Below are 22,540 nucleotides of genomic sequence, written 5' to 3'. Positions count from 1 at the left end.
CAGGGCTGGAGGAGCTCTCACTCCCCACTGTGGCTTCTAGACTCAGGGCTGTGACAGGGAAGAAGGAACATGTGGGGGGCAAGGCCATGGGGGAAGAGACAGAGGGGGGCAGGACCACGGGGAAGGGGCCGTGGGTGGAAGGAGCGGAATCGGGGAGAGCTTGCGCCATGGTCCTTGCTGGGACCAAGAGCTTGACCCTGGCTGGGGCCAAGCTCTCAGTCCCCCGCACCATGGCCCTGACCGAGCTCTCAGCCCCACCCTTCCGCCCTGGCTGGGGCCACAGGGGGGCTTAGAGCAGCGAGTGGGGGTGGGACCTTGGCCAGAAGAAGCAGGGCAGGGGAAGCTTCACCCGCCACCCCGGGTAGCATCTTCACTATCTGCTACACTTCACTAACTTCACTAACTATTGCAGCGTTCTATGTGTAGACAAGCCCTTAGTGTGACCTGAACTGATTTGATGGTTTTTTTGGAACTGCCAGCACACTGACAAATTAGTTATTTGAACAGCTTTAATGTGGGGCGAGGAGTAAGTTCTTTAGATGTTTTTAGAAGTGGGAAGCTGAGGCAGGCTTCATGGTAGAGTGAGCTCACACACAAGGGCTCACCACAGTAAAGACACTATCACCTCCCAGCCACAGACAGAATGGGGAGAGCTCCAAAGAGTGGGTCATGTCTCTTCAGAGCTGTTGATGAGGCTCAAAGGGAAGGTCTCAAACACACAAACACACACACACAGCAAGAGTAAAAATAATGCAGGCAGAAGTCCAGCAGCAGAGTGGAGGCTATTCAATTTATTGCACTGACTGCAGCATGTATGATTACCAATCTTGTGGGAAGGTGGCATGTGTGTACATTAGATACAAGGAGCTCATGGCCCTTCAGAGACCGACTATGGGCTCTTGAGACCAGAGTGGCCGAACTGGAGGAGCTAAGGGAAACAGAGGTACACAAAGGAGCCTTTCCGGGACACAGTAGAACAGTCCCACCCAGAGTCTGACAGCCTCTGTGCTGTTGAGGAGGAGCAGGATAGTCTCAAGAAAGGAGAACATCAAGCTGAAATGTAGGGAAATGATCCCATGGTTGGGACCCTCCTTCCAGGTGTTATCCTGGGAGCCTTTTGCACTGAAGATACTTCTCCAGGGCAGGTGACCCCTGTTATTAAGAAGAGAAATAATAGTAATGGGGGATTTGATTACTGGAAATAGATAGTTGGGTTTATGATGACTAGGAAAACCACACGATGAATTGACTGCTGGCTCCAAAGGTTGCAGACCTCTTGAGAGCTCTAGATGGGGTGCTGGAACGATTTTTATAGTGGGGGTGCTGTGAGCCATTGAAGCAAACTGTAAATCCTGTATATAACGGAAACCACTTCAAGTCAGGGGGTCCTGCAGCATCCCCTACACCCGTAGTTCTAGCACCTATGGCTCTAGACAGACTTATGTGCAATAGTGGGGAGGAGCTAGTGGTTGTGGTACATGCAGGTATCAGTGGCATAGGGAAAGGTAGGGGAGAGGTCCTGGAAACAAAATTTAGGCTGTTAGGTAAGAAGTTGAGTCTAAGACCTCCATGGTAGCATTCTTTGAAATGCTTCCAGTTCCATGCGCAGGGCCCGAACGACAGGGTCTCCATGCATGGAGGAGATGGTGTTGGGAGGAGGGATTTAGGTTTATTAGGAACTGGGGACATTTTGGGAAAGGAGGAGCCTATGCAGGAAAGATGGGATCCACCTAAACTAAAATGGAACCAGATTTCTGGCATGTAAAATTAATAAGGTCAAAGAGGAGTTTTCAAACTAAGGGCTGGGAGAAAGCAGACAGGTGTGGAGGAGCACATGGTTCAGACAGACACATCCCTTAAGGGAGGATTTATTAAAGGGGATACTCACTCTATATCCTAGATAAGAGGAGAGATAAAATGTTGATAAAGTAGAGGTAGGAACTGAAGAGAAAGCAAAAAAGAGTCTCATTCAATTACATCATATGAAGGCAGACAACTATATATTGACAAATTTTATAAGTGCTTGTATACATATGCAAGAAGTCTAAATATTAAGGACTTGAGTGCCTGGTATAAAATGGTATTGATATAAAAGGCATCACAGAACCTTAATGGAACGATGATAATCAATGGGATATGGTAATAACAGGATACAAAATATACAGGAATGAGAGAGTAGATTGCACTGGTTGGTGAATGGCACTACAAGTGAAAGAAAGCAGAGTCATAGTAAAAATCTTAAATGAATCAAACAGTACCACAGAATTTCTATTGATAGAAACGCCATGCTTGAACAATAAGAACATAGGCGCCAACTCCATGGGTGCTCCAGCCCTGGAGCACTGACGGAGAAAAATTAGCAGGTGCTTAGCACCCACCGGCAGCTAAGCTCCCCATTCTCCCCCTGCCCCCCGCAGCGCCTCTCCCCTGCCAGCGGCCCCGCTGATCACTCCTCCCCCTCCCTCCCAGCACCTCCCGCCCACTGCAAAGAGATGTTTCGCAACACGCAGATCGGCTCGGGGATGGAGGGCGAGGAGCGGGGATGGGGCGCGCTTGGGGGAGGGGATGTGATGAGGCAGGGCGGGGACAGAGCAGGGCAGGAAGAGGCAGGGCAGAGACGAGGGCTTGGGGAAGGGGTGGAGTGCGTGCAGGGGCAGGAAGAAGTGGGGTGGGGGCCGGGCTTGGGGGAAGGGGCAGAGGGAGAGGTCAAGCACCCCCAGGTAGAGGGGAAGTCAGCGCCTATGAATAAGAATATAGCAATATACTACTGACCAGTATGATGATTGTGAAATGCTCAAGGAGATGAGAGCCTACAAAAAACAGAACACCCAATAAGAATAGGGGGTTTCAACTACCCCCATGTTGGCTGGGAACATGTCACTACAGGACAGGATGCAGAGAGAAAAATTTCTAGGCATTATTAATGACCACTTCTTGGAGCAGCTAGTTCTGGAACCCAGAAGTGGAGAGGCAATTCTTGATTTAGTCTTAAGTGGCATACAGAATCTGGTCCAAGAGGTTACTGTAGCTGGACTGCTATGTAATTAAATTTAACATTCTTGTTGGGGGGGGGAAATACCAAGGAAACCCATCAGAGTAGCATTTAACTTAAAAAAGAGGAACTACACAAAAATGAGGAGGCTAGTTAAACGGAAGTTAACAGAAACTGTCACAAGAGTTAAATGCCCGCAAGCTGCAGGGAAACTGTCACCAAAAAAGAATGGAAATCTGCCTCACATCCTCTGTAGTGAAGATCGCTGCAAAGAATTCATTTAGCTTCTCTGCAATGGCTTTGTCTTCCTTGAGTGCTCCTTTAGCACCTCCATGGTCCAGTGGCCCCACTGCTTGGCAGGCTTCCTGCTTCTGATGTACTTATTTTTTGTTTTTTGTTTTTGCTGTTTAGTTTTTGTGTCTAGCTAGTTGCCCTTCCATTCTTTTTTGGTGACAAATCTAAGGAACTGTCCCAGATTGAGGTGTCAATAGAGGAGGTTTTGGAAAAAATTCATAAATTAAGTCACCAGGACCAGATGGTATTTATCCAAGAGTTCTGACGGACGTTAAATATGAAATTGCAGCACTACTAACCTATCACTTAAATCAGCCTCTGTACTAGATAACTGATGGATACCTAATGGTACACTGATTTTTAAAAGAACAGAACTATCACATTCATCTATGCGTCTGATATATTGGGGAAGAGTCAACATGGCTTTTGTAAAGGGAAATCATGTCTCACCAATCTATTAGAATTTTGTGAGGGGGTCAACAAACATGTGGACCAGGGTGATCCAATGGATCTAGTGTACATAGACTTTCAGAAAGCCTCTGACAAGGTCCCTCACCAAAGGCTTTTAAGCAAAGTAGGCTGTCAAGGGATAGAAGGGAAAGACCTCTCATGGATCAGTAACTGGTTAAAGATAGGAAACAAAGGGTAGGAATATGTGGTCAGTTCTCAGAATAGAGAGACGTAAATAGCAGGGTCCCCCAGGGGTTTGTACTGGGACCAGTGCTGTTCAACATATTCATAAGTGACCTGGAAAAGGGATAAACAATGAGGTGGCAAAGTTTGGAGACAATACAAAATTACTCAAAGTTGACTGGTGACTTAAAGGTATCTCACAAAACTGGGTGACTAGGCAACAAAATGGCAGATGAAATTCAGTGTTGATAAATGCAAAGTAATGCACATTGGAAGACCTAATCCCAGCTATTAATTTAGACAAAACGATGGGGTCTAAATTAGCTATTTCCACAATGACTCAAGACCTTTCCTGAGTGGTTAGTTCTCTGAAAACATCTGCTTAATGTGTAGCCAGAGGTTTTTCTTCGTTTGTTTTTTACTAACAGAATGTTAAGAACCATTAGGAAAGGGATAGATAACAAAACAGAAAATATCATAATGCCACTATATAAATCTATGGTACACCACCTTGAACACTGTGCAGTTCTGATTGTCCATCTCAAAAAGAGATATTAGAATTGGAAAAATTACAGATAAGGACAACAAAAATAACTAGGGGTATGGAACAGCTTCCACATGAGGAGAGATGAAAGACCGGGACTGTTCAGTGTAGAAAAGTGATGACTAAGGCAGGGGTGCTGGAACAATTTTTATAGTGGGGTGCTGAGAGCCATTGAATCAAACTGTAAACCCTGTGTATAATGGAAACTACTTCAAGCCAGGGGGTGCGACAGCATGCCTAGGTCCAGCACCTATGGACTAAGAGAGGATATAACAGACGACTATAAAATCATGAATGATGGGAAGAAAGTGAATTCACAGAAGTGGTGGAAGCTCCCTAAAAGTGGGGTGGCACTGGTTTCCAAACTGAGTCCCCTACTCCCCAAGGCCCTGCCTCTGTGCCACCCATTCCCCACATCACTCACCCTTATGGCTGGTAAAAAGTGGGAAGGAATAGCCCTCCCACTTTTAAAAGCGATGGGGCCCTGGCCCCCCTTGTTCCGGCACCCCTGCCCCTTCACATAACACAAAACCCAGGGAGCACCCAATTAAATAAATAGTCAGCAGGCTTAAAACAACTATAAGGAAGTACTTCATCACAAAATACAGAATCAACCTGTGTAACTTGTTGCCAGGGGATGTTGTGAAGGCCAAAAATAGAACTGGGTTAAAAAAAAAGAATTAGATAAGTTCACATAGGATAGGTACATCAGTGGCTATAAGCCAGGATGGTCAGGGATGCAACCCCATGCTCTGGGTATCCCTAAACCTCTGATTGCCAGAGCTGGGACTGGGTGACTAGAGATGGATCATTCAATAATTGCCGTTCTGTTCATTCTCCCTAAAATGTCTGGCACTGACCACTGTCGGAGGACAGGATACTGGGCTAGATGGACCATTGGTTTCACCCAGTATGGCCATTCTTACGTTCTTATAACAGGCATTAAAAACTAGCACTGGCAACTTAGTCACTCTGTCCACTCAGTGTTAAAAGCCCAGAATGTCCTTTTATAGAATGTTGGTTTTGTGCAAGTGGATGGGTTTGAAATAAGGTAGATGCAAAAGTGCATTGACTGAGCTCTGCGGTGAACTATAACATTTTGTTTCTTCCTTGTTGTGGTTGGGATTTTTAGCCTCCAGGTTATTTCAAGCTGACCTAGAAGGAACTTCTGCATTCCTTACAGTGCCTAAAGGTAAAAACACAACAGGCCTTTCCACCAATGCTTAGACCTAATGACGCTACTTGCTTGTGGCAAATGTAAAGCTTCTGCGTGTTCCTAGTTTTGAAAAGTCAACATCCTCTATCTCAGAATATACCTTTATAAAAATAGAAAAATCAGTTATCCAGCTGCTGACTACTTACTTAGCCACCAAATTTGACCAATTTACTGGGCATCCCTGGCAGCGCCATAGTTAGTATTGCATTGAGATTTATACTTAAAGCAGGACTAAAATACCCATTTCACCATAATGATTTAATTCAGTCTCCTAATTTGGCACAATAACATTTCAGAGAAACACTACATTTTTAATATTTGATAGTGAAGCATTTCCTAGCTTTTGCAGAAGAACCACTTAAAAAACACTCCATCTCTGAAATTTTGTCCTGTTTTTCTCATATTTGTTTGGATTCCTCAAGCAAAGTAAACTCTTCACCTCTCACTGTCAGACACCTTCCTCCTCCACAGTGGGATGAGAGAAACAAGCAACTCCTGGCCTGATAGAGACAGCTCTGAGTCCTGTAAAATGGAGGTGGCCCAGAAGAGGTGTGAAAGAGAAACAGAAAAAACAGATCTGGAGAGAGATGGGGAGGATGCATGAGGGACAGACAGGGAGAGGGTGGAATGGTTAGGAAAAAGAAAAGGATGGCATAGGGTACTATAAAAATTGTATTGCCATGAGCTTGGAATGATAGCATCCATCTTGAATGTGTTGCACAGGTATTCCCCAGATGCTTTTGCTAGTGTGGTGGTTCTTTCTCTCTCTCTCAATATATATTTCACCATTCTTTTGCCTTCACCTCCCTTTGGACTCAATTATTTTCTTTAGGATAGTGTTTACTAAGAACATTAATCTTATAGATATATGTATTCCCAACTATCATTGAAAGCCTCTTGGAATCCATGCTTTTTTAAACTCAATTGTTCACTGTAAGCAGTGGCCCCTGTTGGATGGATGCAGAGCGGCATCACCCAAGGGCAAGGTCCTGGAAGCATTGTGCCTTAGCAAGACATTTCTCAGAGCAGCTGGCCAGTAAAAGGAACTTGCTTACCTGGTGCTCCTGGAGGAGGGAGCCATTCCAGCTGACTAGCTGAACTAGCTCAGAGTAGTCCTGGCAAGGACTATATTTCTTGCTGCTCCTATCTGGAAGTATAAATTGAAAAGGTTTTGCTTTCTCCCGCCACTTCCACAGCTGTCTAAGAACTGGCCACAATCCAGACCTTAAATTTACTGTAGCTGTTGTGCAGTAATGCTGTTTCTTTGCTTTTAACGTTATCTTTAATAAAACAATAACAGGTATATTCTGTGTGTGTGTACAGAAACAGAGCAGCAATGCACACTCAGAAAACTAGCACAGTGGGGGCACATATTGTGTCATGGAAAGATGTTAGTTTTCTGGATTTCTGCTAACAAGGCCTATAAAAATGTAAGAATGGTCATACTCGGTCAGACCAAAGGTCATCTAGCCCAGTATCCTGTCTTCCGGCAGTGGCCAGTGCCAGGTGCCCCAGAAGGAAAGTACAGAACAGGCAATCATCAAGTGATCTACATTCCCTATCACCCATTCCCAGCTTCTGGCAAATGGAAGCTAGGGACACCATCCCTGCCCATCCTGGCTAATAGCCATTGATGGACCTATCCTCCATTAATTTATCTAGCTCTTTTTTGAACCCTGTTATAGTCTTGGCCTTCACAACATCCTCTGGCAAGGAATTCCACAGGTTGACTGTGCATTGTGTGAGGAAAAACCTTCCTTCTGGTTGTTTTAAACCTGCTGCCTATTAATTTCATTTGGTGGCCCCTAGTTCTTGTGTTATGAGAAGAAGTAAATAACACTTCCTTATTGACTTTCTCCACACCAGTCATGATTTTATAGACCTCTATCATATCCCCCCTTAGTCATCTCTTTTCAAAGATGAAAAGTCCCAGTCTTATTAATCTCTCCTCATACGGCAGCCGTTCCATACCCCTAATAATTTTTGTGGCCCTTTTCTGAACCTTTTCCAAGTCCAATATATCTTTTTTGAGATGGGGCAAACAAATCTGCATGCAGTATTCAAGATGTGGGTAAATCATGGATTTATATGGCAGCAATATGATATTTTCTGTGTTATTATCTATCCCTTTTTTAGTTTGCTTTTTTGACTGCCGTTGCACATTGAGTGGATGTTTTCAGAGAACTATCCACAGTGACTCCAAAAGCTCTTTTTTGTGTGATAACAGCTAATTTAGACACCATCATTTTATATGCATAGTTGGGATTATGTTTTCCAATGTGCATTACTTTGCATTTATCAACATTGAAAAGAAAAGAAATTGGCTCAGTGGCATCTGTAATGTGGCAAAGCTGCTTGATCCCAGATCCCTTACTACCCGCCTCTTCATCTGCCATCCACCTACATACAGGTAAAGGAGCAGGTATTCCATGAACATTGCCTGTTTTCCCAGACAATCCCTAATGTGATGGAAGAAGTTGACATGGACAGCCTCCCACTGGCCAAATATCTCTGCCAGTCACAGCCCCCATGGCACTCAGCTCAGCCAGGAGGGCACAAGCAGCTATGCACTGAAGAGTCATCAGCTAACTCCCAGTTCTTGAGCTATGCAGAATGCAAGCCTTCTGGTGAGCGGGAGAATGGGAGGCCACCATGGGCTTATATGAACACAGTAACATTTGGTGATAGAGACAATTCCCATGAGAGGAAAGAGCTAACAATATTTGTTTTAAATAAAGAAACAAATTAAAAAACACAAAAAGGAAAAAAGACAAGAAGAAAAAAGGAACAGAGGCAGGAAAGGAAGGGCAGGGCAGAGATCCAAGAGGGGATTCGGTAAAGAGTCTGGGAGCCACTGTTCCAGTTAGCATTAAGCTGAATTACTTACCATGGGGACTACCTTTGACACTGCTGATCAGCTCTTCCAAACACGGCTCCTGGTCTATAAATTAGCAGTGGCAGTGCTATCCTCATTCAGGTCATTTTCAGAATGAATTGAGCAAGGGAAAAATAATTTAAAGGGAAAGAAAAAATTAATAAGTTTCATATTGCTACTGCTGCTGCCTCCTTCAGACACATCAGTGTTAAATAAAGTACAAGGAAATGATGACTTCACTGCATTAAATAACAAGAATTAAAATGACAATAATTAATAATAATTTCAGCCAGTGGCTTCTGTATTATGAGTATTAACACAGTGAATGAACAGAGAATCGTTTGACAGAAACTGTATTTTCATAACTTCTAAAAATACAACTGAAATTTCTCTTGGTGAATTAAATAGCCTTTGATTAAAGCAGATGGAAAGAGAAAATAATGACTCATCTTCATTGACAGTGACTTTAGAGAACTGCTCATTACTGTAAGCAGGGTCTGCTGAAATCTTCCCTGACAGCTAGCTGGGAGGGGGAGAGACTTCATGAGCAAACTGTATCTACATGAACACACCTACTCTGCTTAGATATTCAGCAGATAGAGAGGTGTGTTGCTCAAAGTGATCAATTTTGGCTGGTGTTGGGTTACAAATCACCTTAGTACTGAATGCAGGGGTAGTGAAATGCTGGTACCAATGTTGGCATTATTGAGAATAAAGGGGAGCAAAACAGTGCTTAACCTGTCCCAAATGAGGGGGGTCACCCTCAGCGGAAAGAACCTCATTAAGCCAGGGGTTCAAATGCCAGAGGCCTGTGGCAGTAACAGGGATAGAGACAGGTGTTCTAGCCAGGAGGCGTGGACCCTCCCCCAAGGGTCCTTCCTGAACTGGTTAACCTGTTCTTTCTCCCCTCCTCCCCCCCGGTTCAAAGAAAGAAGTAAATAGGCTTCATAAAGAGCATCTTTTCTTATTTGAAATGCTCAATCAGAGCTGAAATCATTTTGTGCTAGGACTGAGTTTTTGCCCTGCCTGCTAAGAGCTAAAAATCACTAAGAGACTGATGTGCAGAGGTCACAGCAGAGAGGCAGTTGGCAGCAAAAGGTGACCGACAGTTGGCTGGCAAACAAGCAGCCAGCAGGGCAGCTGGCGGAGAGGTGCGGCGGGAGCGGCAAGCAGGTGGCCAGCAGGAGCAGCTGGCGAGCAGCTATCACGGCAGCTGGCAGAGGGCCAGAGCAGAGCCCCACAAAGAGGGGCAGCGAGTGAATGACCAAGCAGCAGAACAAGTAAGATGCCTTTTTACCACCCCCTCTACCCAGGGTGGGAGGTGAACTCTGCAGATGCACCTCTGAACTCTGGGTCTGCACTGACCAAGGAGAGCAACTGTGAGTGGGGTGCAGAGAAGGGTCAGGCACATGAAGGGACTTTTGGGTTGCTGTACTTAAGACCCTGATGGGAAAAGGACACTGCCCAACTTACTTGGGGGTGGGTCTTTTGCTCATGGTTTATGTTTATGAACCCTGTTTGCGGTGTTTTCCCAAATTAACACAGAGTTATTTCCCTCCTTTTAATAAAAGTTTATTTTCTACACTCGGACTCTGTGGTTGAGAGTGGGGAATGTGACAAAGCTCTGTCCTTGCCTCCATGGGTCCCGTGTTTCCTGGCGGATTTCGCTAGCCTCAGAGGCTCACTGTGACCCTCCATGTAACACTTCTCTCTCTAGAGACAAGGGTCACAGTCTACTGAGCCATTTTCATCATAAGCCAGTGAGGGAGGTGAGGAGAAGTTATCCTTCCTTGCACAGCCTCTGTTGTCTCCCAGTCTCAGTGATTAATCAGGGGGCAAAGGTGGCAGGGGGAGCCTGGGCCCACCATCTACTCTGGGCTCCAGCCCAGGGACCCTAATAGTATCAGCTATGGTAGCTGACCTTTTAGAAACATGACATGTACAATTCCCTGGGCTACTTTCCCCACAGCAGCCCTCACTTCCTCAAGCTCCACTTCACCCTTACCTCAGGGCCTCCTTCCTTGTGCCTGATATGGTGTGTACTACTCAGTCTCTCCAACAGCACAACTTCCTCCCACAGCTCCTGACATGCACACCCACCTGACTAACTGGGAGGCTTTTAACTAGTTTCAGCCAGCCCTTGATTGGCTTCAGATGTCCCAATCAACCTAGCCTTCTCCCTGCCTTCTGGAAAGTTCTTAATTGGCCCCAGGTGTCTTAACTGACCTGGAGCAGCTGCCATTTCACTTATCCTGGTACCAGGGATTTGTTTAGCCTGGAGCTAATATATCTATCTCCCACTGCTTTTCTATTGCCATCTGGCCTTGCCCCATCACAGGAAGTATTGCTCTCAGAGGCACCCAGGGGTGGTGTGTAGTTTTCCCAGGTTACTGGGTGGGGGCTAGAGCTGGTTCTGTGTTGTATTGATGGAAAGGAACCCCTAGATACTGAACCTGGCCCTGGTTGCTGCTGGCTCCACCTGGCAGAAGGGTTACTTACAAGACCACTGACACTTGGGAAAGCTCTAAAAAATGGTCCCCATAGAAACTGTTCTAACATGTCAAGTGTTCAGCTTTCCTTCAATTCTTTTGTTATCATTTCTAAAGATATCTGCATGAGAGAAAATAATATTTATTTCTACAGCCTGATCTTCGGGCAGTTGGGCCCAGATCCTAAGATGTATTTAGGTGCCTAAGTCCACCATTTAGGTGGACAGCCTCAAAACCACCACGGTGCCTAGTTTCTGCTAGTTGGCATTCACAAATCCACTGTAGCCCTGATGTCACCTTACAGCTAATGAGCCTCTCAAATCCTAGCTCAAGTCAAAGGCCCTGAAGCAGGATTCTCAAACTAGGCAGGGGAACACCTATTTCACCAGTGGGGCCCAATCCTGTAGGTATGCTCTGAGCACACCTTAGACCTGTCAGACTTTGCAACAGGAGGGCCAGAGAGAGAGAGAGTGTGTGTGCGCACTTGCGAGTGTATGTGACAGAGATGGAGGGGCAAGGCAGGCAGCACTGCTACAAAAGACAGCTGAGGCACTGGGAAGTGTACGGTGAGTGTGAGAAGAATTGAGCATAAGTAGAAGACAGAAAGAGAGAGAAACATGGTTTCATGCCTAGGGTATAGGCTACCTAAGCAGCTGACCTGGCTTTGATACCTCACTCCAGAAGCAGGTTCATGGCTGTGGATCCCAAGCAGAAGGAGGTAACTATCATCCAAGTGCACCAGGTCAGCTATTTAGGCACCTGAATTCCTCTCTTCTCCCTCAATCTCTCCTCACCTATCTCCTTGGTATGTCACTCCTGACTAGCTTCAGCAGCTCTCCACTCAGCTTGCTGGATTCAGGGGATCCCTTCCTAAGGAACCTAACTCTTCTGGTGGTTTGTATGGGGAGCTGGGAGCCTAATTCAGAGCTGAGGATTCCACTAGTCAGCAGGCTGCCTAGGGGTTAGCTGTTGCAATGCTGAGTGGACAAATGCCGAAGTACTTTTGAGGATCTGGGCCCTAACAGCTGGTAGCTTGATGCTGCTTTGTCAGATCCTAACATCCTGTTTCCACTGTGAAGCAAAAACAAAAAAAGGGGAAATGGAATAGATCTACACTCTTGGGGCATTGTCTGGAACCTGTCAATGAGATGTCAGCCTTGGTAAGCCTTCCCCTCCCTGCTTATGAAAGGGCTATATGAAAGGTTGTTTGGGCGACTGATTGGAGAGAGAATGCCTTTGAGAAGGTTGTATTCCACAACTGGGGGCCACAGGTCTGGATTGAACCCCAGGACTGGGAGTCTCATTATGAGAAGTTGTTTCACTGCCTTGCTGTAAACATGAAACATTGAGGAAGAGGACAAGAGCCTGCTGACTATAAGCTTTTTTTCTGCTAAGTTATTCCACCAATTTACAACAGCCTAAGCAGAATTATTGCTAAAAAGAAAGTATTTAACTTCGCTGCAGAGTCTTTGGAGAATGAGAGAGTTTTCTCCCCTGCACATTTTAAGTTATCTATCCAATAGTATTAAAAAGTATGGAAATCAACACTTAAGAGAAGGTAGATGTATATTCAAACACGTGTTCAGTTGTACAGACTTAAATAAGTATACCTTTGCAAAAATATCACATTGCATATTCAAAACTCAACATTAACTCTACCCCTGTGTAGCCACTCACCATCCAGCTAACATAAGAATCACAACTTATGAAGTTTTTAAAATGATTGATTACAAATGAGCATATAATACACATTCTATAGACATGTTGATTCCCTTCTCTCTAAGGTAAATAAATATTTTACTAGCGTGATTTGTTGAAACCGAGGCCTAGACATTTGGAAAGGATTGGATGACAGTACACGTGTGTGAGGTGAGGTCTCTGACTCACAGTGGAAGGTGAAAAGGGAAGATATAATCATAGAGATCATAGAAATGTAGGACTGGAAGGGATTTTGACAGGTCATCTAGTCCCCTGCACTGAGGCAGAACTAAGTATTCTCTAGACCATCCCTGACAGATGTTTGTCTAACCTATTCTTAAAAACCACCAGTGATGGACATTCCACAATCTCCCTAGATAATTTGTTCCAGTGCTTATCCACCTTACAGTCGGGATATTTTTCCTAATGTCTAGTCTAAATCTCTCTTGCTGCAATTTAAGCCTGTTACTTCTTGTCCTGACCTCAATGGTTAAGGAGAACAATTTATCACCCTCCTCTTTTCAAGTATGTAAAATATTGTTATAGATTGTTATGCCCCCCTCAGTCTTCTCTTCTCCAAACTAAACAAACTCATTTTTTTCAGTCTTTCCTTGTAGGTCATGTTTTCTAGACCTGTAATCATTTTTGTTGCTCTTCTTTGGACTGTCTCCAACTGGTCCACATCTTTCCCAAAGTGTGGTGCCCAGAACTGAACACAGTACTCCAGTTGAGGCCTTATCAGTGCTGAGTAGAGTGGAAGAATTATTAGAGTGGGTCTTGCTCATCACAGTCTTGCTAATACATCCCAGAATGATGTTCACCGCTTTTTTTTTTTTTTTGGCACAGTATTACTTTGTTGACTAATTTAGTTTGTGATCCACTGTAACCCCCAGATCCTTTTCTGCAGTACTCCTTCCTAGGCAGTCATCAGTTGCACAAATACAAAATAGGAAATTATTCCTTCCTAAGTGTAGTACTTTGTGTTTGTCCTTATTGAATTTCATCCTATTTATTTCAGACCATTTCTCCAGTTTGTCAAAATCAAATTGAATTCTAATCCTGTCTTCCAAAGCTCTTGCAAAAGCACCAAGATTTATATTGTCTGCACACTTTATAAGTGTACTCTCTATGCCATTATCCACATCATTTATGAAGATATTGAACAGAACCGGATGCAGTACCAATCCCTGCGGGACCCAACTCGATATGCCCTTCCGGCTCAATTGTGAACCATTGATAACTACTTTGAGTACAGTTTTCCAGCCAGTTGTGCACCCATGTTAGAGTAGGCTTGTCTAGGCTATATTTCTCTGCTTATTTATGAGAAGATCATGTGAGACAGTATCAAAAGCCTTACTAAAATCAAGATATATCACATTTACTGCTCCCCACCACCCATCCACTAGTCTTAGGATTTCCAAGTCATGTAGAGAAGCTAGATGGAGTAAATTGGGTTTTTTTCCTCAATATATGTTGGATGGAGTTGTTAGATTGTTTTGGAGAATAAGCTGTGATATACTGTAGTCTCTTAACTATGGTGGATAGTTGGGATTTGGGAGAGCTAAGTCTCTGATCTGCCTATGAAGAGTAAAATGGCAAGCCATGGGTATCTCTAGCTAATAAAATAATGAGAGCATTAACTGGAGGATGGTCTGTGGCAAGGTTTGTGAGCCATGTTTGATGGGTGAATGATGGTTTGATGGTAGATGGAGGTAAAAAGGTTTCAGATTTAGAAAAAGAGACTGGGTAAAGATATGACAGACTAACATTATTTTAGGAATATGCAACATCATATTTTACAAATGTACATTTACTTAAGGGATTGTATGAACTCAGTATTTAAAATTTTATCTAGTTTCCTGTAACTCCTTTGTACTTTCATTTTCCATACTTAGTAATTATGGGTCATTCCTTGGTGTACAGTAATAGCAACTTTCACTTAAAGTTAACATATGTGTCTGCTAACACAAAGGATATCTGGAATCTGACTTAACTGCCAACTGTTGTGTCAATTTCTGAAACTGGCTGTGGCGGGTCTAACAATGACAATCGAATGCTGGAATTGTCAATAAATTGATATCTGCAAGCATCACGAGATGGTGGAACAGTGAAATCATTCTAGGAGACCATAGAAAAGAGTTTTCTTAACAGGGATTTTGCTTCTTCCATACCCTGGCCTATTCTTATTCTAGAGGCACTTATTATGCAACTCCATTCTGCAGCTGCTGGTAACAATTCCATAGTAAAAAGTTGAGTTAAGTTCTGAATTTTAAAGCAGAAGTTCATCATTTGTTATAGATGAACATTGCAGTATATCATTTACTCCTGTGGGACTTCTGTACCACTGTGGGTGCACAGAATTCAGGTCACCCACAGATTTCTTTGCTTCTCTGAAGAAAAATAGGGAAGCAAAGAAATCAGCAGGGGACACTCACCCCTTCCCCAGCAGCCTTGGAATGTCTGTTCAAGTGCCTGGAGCAGCCAGCGGAGACATGCATCAGTGTGGGGCAGTGGAGTGTTGGGCATGTGTGCATGGGGAGATGTCAATCATCCCTGGGGGGGCAAGGTTGGGTGGGTGTGCATGTGAGTGAGCAAGACTCTGTCCCTCATGCTGACTTGCTATTGTGGAGCACCTGGCATAGAGGGGTAGGGCTTCGGGTTGTTTAGAGGTAGGCATGAGGCAGGCTCTGTCCCCTCATGCAGAGCAGAAAATATAGCAGCCTGCCTGCCTAGTTGTTCCTATTGTTGTTAGGAAATTGTTCCCATTCTTAGTGAATTCCCCCAGCATAAAACAGGTGTAAAAGTTTTAAGGCTCCTTTACATTGCCCGAGTGGTATAAAGGAGCCTTATTGTAAATGACAGTAAGGGAATCCTCAGCTAGGAAGAGCTATGTGCTTTCTCACTTTTTTCCTGTGCCACAGTGGGGTTAGATTACAGCTTAGGATCTATTTTACTTACCCATTTAAAAAAATAAAGACTTTGAGGGCAAATAAAACTTTTATCAAGCAGTCAATAAAATGTCATGACAGTCAGAACCAAGCATTTCCCCCAGCCAGGATTATAACTGGAATGCAAAGTATTTGTTACCAAGTATTTGTAACTTAACTTCCATGTATTTAGGAAATGCTGAAAAGTTAGTGACTTTTTTCTGTATTGTAGCTTAAATAAATTACCAAAATAACTGAAAGTAATGTGATTATATTGTGCTATTTTAACAAATAAAATATGCAGAACTTTGCAGCATTTTAAATTTTTTGGTGCAGAATTCTCCCAGGAGTAATCATACCCCAACTCATAGCTCTTACTTTTTTAATACCGAATGAACATTTGGAGAAGTTACAAGTCAATCTGTTAGCCTGAGTTAAAATAATGTATAATGAGCTCTTAAGAAATTCAGAACTTATTTTTAGATCTTTCTTTGACTTTGATTTCCTTTAATAATGGCATAACATAGCCTCTTCAAACTTTCCATGTAGTTAAAACTTACTGATATCTTGTGCAGAAGGTACATTTGAAAAATTAGTTTGTTAAGCTATGTTATTAAATATCAGAGGGGTAGCCGTGTTAATCCGGATCTGTAAACGCGGCAAAGAGTCCTGTGGCACCTTATAGACTAACAGACGTATTGGAGCATAAGCTTTTGTGGGTGAATACACAAAATATTCACCCACAAAAGCTTATGCTCCAATACATCTGTTAGTCTATAAGGTGCCACAGGACTCTTTTCCGCTTTTATGTTATTAAAGATTGTATTGAATTATTATGAGTGCACAGACTATAGCCAAAGCCAGATTAACAGCTCAGGTCACTCTTAAGAGGAGCCAATGTGCTATCAGAAGTAACTCAACCAATCATCATCCTTTCTTTACAGCTAATTTGCATGCAACAATTCTATTGGTTGTAATGAACCAGCACTGTGAAGGGAACTATATGCCTTTGTCAACAGTTCTTACTGGTAGATCACTTGGCCACCACTCTATACGAACTTCAATAGGAAGCAGGGTGACCAGACAGCAAATGTGAAAAATCGGGTCGGGGGTGGGGGGTTAATAGGAGCCTATATAAGAAAAAGACCCAAAAATCGGGACTGTCCCTATAAAATCGGGACATCTGGTCACCCTAATAGGAAGATATGGATACCACTCATTCCCTGCACATTCCCACTTATCACCTGCCTGGTTCATAGCCCTAGTCTCCCCACCACAGACCTCCTTTGCACATAACTTTGTTCCATACATTCTTTGACCACCCCTAATTAGACATTGTTACTGAATCCCCTTGACCCCCATATCCACATTCCTGCTCACCCATCCTGACAACCCCCACTGAACCCCCTTTTCTCCCTTCCCTCTGTAATCCCCAGTCATCCATCTCATACTCCTCATATATTCCTGTTTATATCCGATCATCCCCCCCTTCCACACCCACAAAGCCATGATCTCCCCCATCACCTAGCTCATTCTACCGAGTCTGCCTCTGAGCTCTCACAGATAATCAAAATTGGAAAATGAAGCAATGGGTGATATTGTGTGTTGTGCCGCTTGGAAGTGCAACACAGACAGGCACCGCCCAAGGTGTTGGAGGAACCAAGGTATCTTGAAGACACCTTTGCACCCTCCTGATCCTGAGCTGTTCTGAGCACTGGTGTAGCCAGCTTTGGCAGTCTCTATGCAGCACCACTGCCTAGGATCTCTGCAGTACTGTCTGCTCTGTGTGTGTGTATCCTGGAAAAAACAATCTAGTAAATCAATTGTAAATTAAGTGCAGGATTCACCTGTATGCTTAAGTAAAGGTTGAAAGTACATATCAATTTAAGGATAAAAGACATTGAAAAAATGTTGCAACTTTTCTAAAAATAAGTATTGCAAACCTAAGGAATTGAGAGATAAATTTAAAAGAAATCCAAACATGTTTAAGGTATGGAAAATGTGTATGTAAAGCACCGAAATAACCTTAACTCTGCTCTTTAGTGACACCATACAGTTACAATTAGAGCAGATCTAGGTTAGATTAAACTGTTGGCAGATCTAGGTTAGATTAAACTGATTTTTAAGGGCAAGTTAGGGTTTTTCATTATTTTTCCTTATGACATATTATAAAATCAATATTGGAAATGTGCGGTACTGTTCTTGTAATAATATTTTGGATTTATATGGTGCCTTGCATCTGAGGTTTTCAAAATTCTTTACAATCGCTATGTTGGGTATGAAATGTTATATTGTTCATGGATTATTAGGTTACATGTATGTATTAGACCCAATAATCAGTTTTTAAGGATATTGCAGCAATCCAAGATGGAATCTAAACTGTCATCTTGTGACTCCATCTTGTGACCCCCCCTCTATGCACAGTCATCTTAGCCTGGGTGTAACTGGATTGAACTGTTTTTTCCCACCACTGGGCTATCCCCAAGATTCTACCACCTCAGACTGTTTCCCGCCTTTTCCAGGATCATACCATGTTTTCCCGCCACAAACTGTATAAAAGGACTGTAATCACAAACTGGTGGTGTAGTCATAGGCGCCGACTCCATGGGGGCTCCATGGCTGGAGCACCCCCGGGGGAAAAATTGGTGGGTGCTCTGCACCCACCGGCAGCTCCCCACCCTACCCCCTCACCCCAGCTCGCCTCCACCTCCGCTCCACCTCCTCCCCTGAGCATGCCACTGGGTCCTGCTTCTCCCCCCTCCCTCCCAGCACTTGTGCTGCAAAACAGCTGTTTCGTGCGGCAAGCCTGGGAGGGAGGGGGGAGGAAGGGGAATGTGGCGTGCTTGGGGAAGAGGCAGGGATTTGGGGAGAGATCCAATAGGGGCAGGGAGGGGGTGGAGTCGGGGCAGGGCCGGGGGGGCACGAGCATCCACCAGCACCAACAAAAGTTGGCGCCTGTGCGTGCAGTCCACCTTAGTGATTGTGCGTGTGCAGCTCGGGTCTTCGTGGCACCAGTGCACCATCGAAGAATACCATTCACTCCTGAGGTGAGAAGAAAGAAGACGACGCATTCCAACTTACCTGCTCCTGTTCCTGGGAATGTCAACAACTAGAGGGTTTTCGGTCCATTTCTTCCATCCCAACTGTCATCGAGGGACTCTCCAGTGCTCCTCCTCTACAGGTTCTAATTACCCATGGAGTGGAGGTCCTGGACTTCACCGCCACCCCGGAAGTGCTGGGAATATGGTGAGACATAATAATTAGGGGTTTCTTAGTTGGGGTTACAGTTTCAATTGCCAGGGTGGGTTCTGTATTTTTGGGCCTGAGCTTTATGCTCATAGAAAGAGCTGCTGTGTCACCGGGTTTGTGTTGTTTATATAAAAAGAAAAGGAGTACTTGTGGCACCTTAGAGACTAACAAATTTATTTGAGCATAAGCTTTCATGAGCTACAGCTCACTTCATGCTGTAGCTCACGAAAGCTTATGCTCAAATAAATTTGTTAGTTTCTAAGGTGCCACAAATACTCCTTTTCTTTTTGCGAATACAGACTAACACGGCTGCTACTCTGAAACCTGTTGTTTATATAGTTATTGCTCATTACATTTATCCCTTCCCTTATCTGAAATTTATGCCTTAATACACTTACCTGTTGTTTAACCCTTATTTCTGGTCAGTCTTTATTATTTGTGCACCACATAGGGAAGAGGGAAGGAGAACTTCACCAGTCCACCAGTGACAGATACGACAGAGGGCGGGTCTGCTCTTCTGAGAAAAAGGGGCTTGTTTATATTCTGTTACCTACACCCATTACACAATTATCTTGGCTCCCCTTTGAGATAACAGCTACAGCATCCCTGCAAGGCAAGGGAATATTGCCAGTCTCCATTTACAAATAAGGTAGTATTACAAGGTATTCTATCCACCACTGGGTGGCACCCCCTTCTGGCAATTAGCTCCTCCCTGTACAATGCCCCCTTTCTAGCCTTCCACTGTTGCAGTTTTCCTCCTGCTCACAGAGTCAAAGTACGGCTGTTTTGTGACTCAGCCCTCCGGCCACGTTACACTCTGATTTCCCCTTTTTTGCAGGGGAGGGAGGAGGGGGTCTTTCAAAGTCTCTCTGCACAAGCAGCATCAGGCAGCCCTCAGGCCTGCTACCTTGACTATGTCACTCCTGCAGTGATACAGGCAGTCCTCCCATTCACTGTCCCAGCAATACCACTCTGTAGTGGATGGTACAGGGGAACCCAGGCCCACACTCTACTCTGGAGTCCAGTCCAGATCCCCACAGTGAAATTAAAATTCTGGGTCTTCACCAATGTTACTGCTCTCTTCTCTGGAGTACTTCCTACCGTGCTTCTTTAAGCTTCTCCTTCACCCAGGGGTGCTGGAACAATTTATATAGTGGGGGTGCTGAGAGCCATTGCACCAAACTGTAAACCTTGTATCTGATGGTAACTACTTCAAGCCAGGGGGTGCTGCCACACACCCAGGACTCCTAGTTCCAACACCTATGCCCTCACCAGTCTTCCTAGTCAGCAACCTCTCTCTTAGGCCTACTGTGTAAACCCTTCCTCACAGGTTCCTATTCCTCCTTCCTTCTCCCTTATCTCAGGGGGAGAGACTGCAGACTTCCTGTTGCCAGCCTCCTGGCTTTATAGAATTCCTGCTTGTTCCCTTGTAGGTGATCTCCCTTCTAACTCGTGCCCCACACACAGCCTAAATCTCCCCTATTTGCAGCTTAATTGACTGATTGGGCCCACTTGGCCTAATTCAACTTCTTGGCTGATGGGGCGAGTACACCCCTTCATGGGTGGATGGAGACACATAAAAGTTGGTGACAAAGAGGGAACAGACCCTGAGTTTCCTGTCTCACGTGCTTGTTTTTGCTATAAACCAGTCTTCCTAGGTGTCACAGTTTGTGACAGAATATGAACCCATTGTAGATATGTGGAACAGCAATCTGTTACTTTTTATATGCAATTCTGAGTTGCTTCTCTTTCTCCTGGCCACTGTAACAAAAAAGCTTTCAATAACAAGTCACTTTTGGCGCAAAAAAAATTATGTGATTGAAAACATCATGCTTTGGGTGCATGTTCATGATTTCTTTGGTCAGTCATCTAAAATAGTTTGTATTATTTAGAATAGAGGCAAACTGAAAATCCATTATTATTATTTTTGTTTAAACAATGCACAAAAGGGTTGTTAGCTATCAGGATTCTGCTGTACAAAAATATTTGACTTTGTCATAGGATTCCCTTCACTTCAGGGTACTGGACTTTTTCAAGTTGTTGTATCATTTGCGGTATAACAGTTCAGCTTCTTGTGGCACTCACTTGAATTTCCTCTTGTAGGCCACAGAGCAGCCTATTCTTGTGTCTGAAATCTCCTCATCGTATGAAGGCAAGACAACCCAGAAAAGGATGCAGAAGGCCCAATAATTCTTAGATCAACCACCAAAAAAAACAACAACAACAACCAAACAAAACACCACAGTAGAATTAAAATCCAACATTGCAGAATCCATGTGAATACTCAAAGTATTCAGGTGCACTGACTCTGTAAAGAAGGAGTCTTTCAGTACAGCCTCTTGGTTTTCCTGTTGCAGTAAATCCATGTGTAGATGTAGTAGAAAATTGGCTTGTTGAAATATATTAGGTGGAAAGCAGTTATTGACCTGTTTTCAGGTATGGCACTGCAAATAAAATGCACAGTGACCCTAACCCTGCCTGTTACCACTGTACCACAGCACAGGCTGTTTAGCCAGCAATGGGGCAGAATAAATTATCATCCCATGTTAAAGTAAGTGACCATAAATCCCAAAAAGTTGTTTCAATGTAGGAAGAGTACCAAGTTTAAGCTAAATTCAAAATAATTTTATTTTTTCTTAATGTTATCTAACTACAGTGGCTTCCCTTTTGCCAGATCTCTACATAGAGTCCCAAATTTGTCATGCAAATGAGAGAGAAGGACAGAGAGAAGGCGGCAGTTGAGTCAGTGGAGAGAGAGAATAGGGAAGAATATGTGAACAGTGGCTGTGTTCTGTCTCAGGGTAAAGAAATTATGTAAAAAGGGGTCAAAACTTGTTTTAACTCATCCACATAGGGCCAAGTCCTGATGTCCTGATGCAGTTCTTATTTAGGCAAAACTCACATTGGGTCAGATTCTGCTCTCATGTAATCCCATTGAAGTAACTGAAACTGCTCAAGGTGTAATTACAGGTGAAGTTGGTTCATTGACTTCACTGAGAATTTTCCTCTGAGTAAAGAGCTCAGGATTTGGCCCTTCGTGCTTTATAAATGCACAAAATAGCATGTTAAATTTGTTTATTAAACAAAACAACCTTACATGTTTTGGATACATAAACTTATCTTATCAAAACATGTTTCACATTTACAACTAAATGATTTATTAAAGGAACAGAGAGATGAACTGTAATCAGTGAATTAAACTAATTATTTCAGGTCAGCCTGGGAAAATGTTCAAATATGCCTAAGTAAAAGTAGTGGGAGTTAGAGTTTGTATTCACCTAAATCTCTTGAAAATGAAACAACAGTCTTCTAAGTTACCTGGACTGTCCTTCAAACTTTTAAAACTAGTAGCTCTCATCCCTTCCTTCCTTGTTTTTATTCATAGACTGGAAGAGAAAGATAAGTTTTCCTGCTTTTTCAACTCCCAATAGATTCCTCAATTATGAATTTTTTAGTCTACATGAAGAAAATATTCTTTCTGTGCATGCTGAAGGGGCTACTGCTGTCCAAAACTGGTTTAGCACTTCAACAAACTCTGGTTGCAGCTGCTTAGCTAGTGATTACCACCTGTCCAATGGTGTGACTTTCTCTAAAATATCATCAACAAACAGGTCCTGCTTGAA

The 22,540-nt window shown here is 43.7% G+C and overlaps 1 long non-coding RNA gene across 1 annotated transcript; it reads right to left on the bottom strand.

The window, feature by feature from the left end:
- Positions 1-783: 783 nt before the first annotated feature.
- Positions 784-20,426, bottom strand: LOC122465704. The gene is made up of 5 exons (XR_006290723.1): positions 20,190-20,426; positions 19,316-19,434; positions 18,750-18,903; positions 8,567-8,642; positions 784-1,152 (listed from the first exon to the last, which is right to left on the bottom strand). It is a non-coding gene; the product is annotated as an uncharacterized LOC122465704 (long non-coding RNA).
- Positions 20,427-22,540: the final 2,114 nt, after the last annotated feature.

Source organism: Chelonia mydas, chromosome 1, assembly GCF_015237465.2.
Source record: "Chelonia mydas isolate rCheMyd1 chromosome 1, rCheMyd1.pri.v2, whole genome shotgun sequence".
In the NCBI taxonomy this organism is placed as follows: domain Eukaryota; kingdom Metazoa; phylum Chordata; order Testudines; family Cheloniidae; genus Chelonia; species Chelonia mydas.
This window is presented reverse-complemented; position numbering and strand designations above follow the sequence as displayed.